This window comes from Phalaenopsis equestris, unplaced genomic scaffold (assembly GCF_001263595.1).
Source record: "Phalaenopsis equestris unplaced genomic scaffold, ASM126359v1 Scaffold000369, whole genome shotgun sequence".
NCBI lineage: Eukaryota > Viridiplantae > Streptophyta > Magnoliopsida > Asparagales > Orchidaceae > Phalaenopsis > Phalaenopsis equestris.
The window spans coordinates 1-3,555 of NW_018164811.1; positions in this window are offsets into that span (position 1 = coordinate 1).

The window sequence follows — 3,555 nt, forward strand, 5'->3', positions numbered from 1 at the left end:
GGAGAGGAGAGGAGAAAAATTAAGAGAGTAGATGATGGAAAAATTAATCAGAGAACAAGTTTAAGGAAAAATAAGTTAATCAAGCTTTAATCTAAATTGAACTTTATTGAATCAAAACCTCCGGCTTACAAACATTACATATGCTTATATAGAAAAGCAGAGTGGCATACTTGTAAAAATAGAAAATGGTAAAGAAGACATTATACAAGCATGACTCTACGCAAAAGCCCTTAGAGGAAAATATCGAGAGAGGCGGAGCAAGACTTCAGTGTGATTATAGGGGATATGCCTGCAATTATTTAAGTGCACTAAACTTCCATTTATGACATTTATTATCATTTTTAATAAATGGTCTTTTCAATACCTTTGTCTATCTTAAATCAATATTGGTGATTTGTCTACTAATATTGGCATCTATCACCTTTTGTTGTTTCCCCAATGCTTTTTTACCCTCAAGCAATATCAAATCACTAACACAAATATTATTATCTCACCTTTCCGCAATGAATCAACAGTCTAGTTGTTGGGGTGCACATTTCTCACCTGGGTGGCAAGAGTTTGATTCGTACTCTAATCACTAACCATAGTGCTCTTAAGGCTCACCTTACACGGAAAAAAAACTTCCGCGAATAACTATTTAAATCCCCTTGAAGGAAGGAAAATTTGTAAACCTAGCAAATAATTTATTTATATTTACGTGTCTTGCACCTAAACTTTCATAACGTAACGTATGTATCCTATAAACCTATATTCTAACCAAATAAACAATTAAAAAACTTATCCTTTCAATACAAAAAGTTATTTGAAAGGGAAACTCCAATTTTAAAATATTGGTATTCATGCATTAAGAATAATAAATTTACATTATCAACATAAAATTTTTGAACGGATAATTTATTTAACAAATATCAATATCAATTCAAGCATTGGTTAGAAGCTAGCTTGATATTCTTATAATAATAAATAATAGAACATAAAGAGCACAAAAAGTCAATAGAAAAAAATAATTAGCAAGAATATTAATACCACATGGCGTTAAGAGAAAAAAATGAAGTGATGATCGCCTGAGACCCAATCTTTTCTTTTGTTTGGTGGAATCGTTCAAATTAATCTGGGAGAGTTTGCTTTTTTATTCATAAAAATGAGATTTTGCATGCAGAATTTGAATTTTAACAATTTATAATTTTAAAGGCAGCCTTTTTTTTTTTGTGATATACGTAATACGTATGCAAATTGAATAGTTTATTTTTTGGTGTGATATAGCGTGTACCTAATACGTATATAATTTTTTATTTTTATTTTTGAAATTTTGAAAAGTCTTGAAGGTTTAAATGTCATCACATGGCTTCTAGATGTTTGGTTGCCAATCCAATATTAATAAATGTTTCTTTTTTTATTATTATTTCAGGCTCCTTGACCGATGAATTTCATATAAGATATTTGAACGAATTTATATATAAGATCTTGAACTCTAAGCTGAGGATTGCATATGGGCAAGTTGTGAACTTGTTTATATTTTTCAGACGAATATATTGTTGACATTCACGGTATAAGATCTCTCAGATCGGATGTTCGAATCCCTTCTGGCACAAGTGGCCCCAATAAGGTGGTGCTCGAATTATTAGGCACATTAGGGGTGGTTGGAGGCTTGTATAATAGACTTTGGCCATTTCTTTAAAGTTATATGTATACACCCATTAAACAACTTAAATTTGCTTGAAAAATATTGCAAACTAATTAACAAAAACTTATTATGATCGAAATAGATCAATCATTTTGCTTGCCACTGACCTCATTCAATTGGACTTTTTTTTTTTGTCGCCACATAAAAGAACATGGGTATTGCCTTGACTAATGAATGTTATAATAGAAATGACAATGGAAGAATCCGTGCAATCATTGGCTCCAAGGTCACTCTCAACTAATTATTTTTATAATGAGAACATGACTCTATGAATTTTTTGGTTAATTGAGTCTCAAAATGTGCGTATATATTTTTAAAAAACTATTAGAGTGCTATATAAGAAATCAACTAAATTTTTTTTTATTCTCAATTGCTTGAAATAAAATTATTAGTTCCATCTTGCACCTTTTTTAAATATTAAATATAACAAAATTTTCGTACAATGCTTGCACTTGGAAACACAAAAAACTCTCTAGGAAAGAAGGAGAGTTTATTGAGAGAAATGAATCACTAAGGAATGAGTGATACCCATATGGTTACTTGGGAACTCTTGGTTGATTCAAATGCGAGGGAGAGACCTCTACTGATAGTCCTCCCTCAAATACGTTAAAATAAATTATCTTCTAGATAGTTCTACATTTCTCATTTTATATATGTGATTCTAGAGCTTTTTAGAATATTCTATAGCTCTTTTGAAGCTTGTCTTTTTCAACATTTTTCTAAAATGTGGTGGAAACTTCTATAATTTCTTAGATTATTCTTTTTCTTTCTAGTCTTCTCTAGAATGTTCTTTCCAATGGCTAAAGAGATGCGGCCAACCTTCACTTAAAATGGTGGTCCATGACACTCACCCATGCCTAAGCTAGAAATGTCCTCATTGTATCTTCCTCTTGACACTGTTGAATTTTGATTTTTTTCTTTTTCATAATATGTCTTTCTGTTCTCAAGTTGCATCACTGGTAGGTAGTTTTTTTTCCAGTTGATGAGGTACTTGTTATAGTTTTGTACTCCTCTTTGACAATTGATGTGATCATCAACTTTTTCATCCACTTTTCTTATCAAATGAAGTGTTTATTATTGTTGGTGCTAGCTTAGGGTTTCCTCTTGATGTATCTTCCTTTTTACATTCCACATATCTCCTTTTCTTGGTTGTCTACTTCTTTGAACTACTTATAGGCTTAAGTAATAGCGTTCGATCCAACTTCTTTTGTTTGCTCCCAGACTTGGCAAACTTGCAAGTTGTTGGGCTTTTTTCCTCATAGACTAGTTGTAAGGGAGGGGGTGTCGTGTAGTGAGATTTCATGGATAGGGGATCAATTATTGGCTCAAGCCTAATTTGATAATTTATCTCTCTTCTAAGTAGTAGCTCATTCGGTAACTCTATAAGCGGGACATTTTAAACTCATCAATTACCATTGCTACCTCCTTTGGCATGCCATATTGGGCCTTTGGTTCTTCATCATTTGAGTGATGAAAAATAGCTAAGTAGCTTTCTTCATCTTATCAAATGTTCTTCTTGAATTGAATTGTTGATAGCATCTTTATTTTTTGCTAGCTAGTCCTTATTGTCAGTACTACGCAAACTTTGTTGCCTTCCATATTGTAAATGTTATTGGTGAATGGTATTGGGAATGTCTTTACTTTGTCCAAGAAGTATAACTCTAGAAAAACTTTAAAATCATCCATTGGAATGACAGAGAAGTTCAATGTTCCTGACCAAGTTCCAACATTGGTCTTTACTCTTATGCGGTCTTTACTCTTATGGTTATTCTATAAGTTAGTTTTGATGTTGAATTGATTACTTTGATGGAGGCGCTCCACTAATTTCCTGTAGCGTTTGTAATGGAGATGAAGTTGTGAGAAGATCTTGA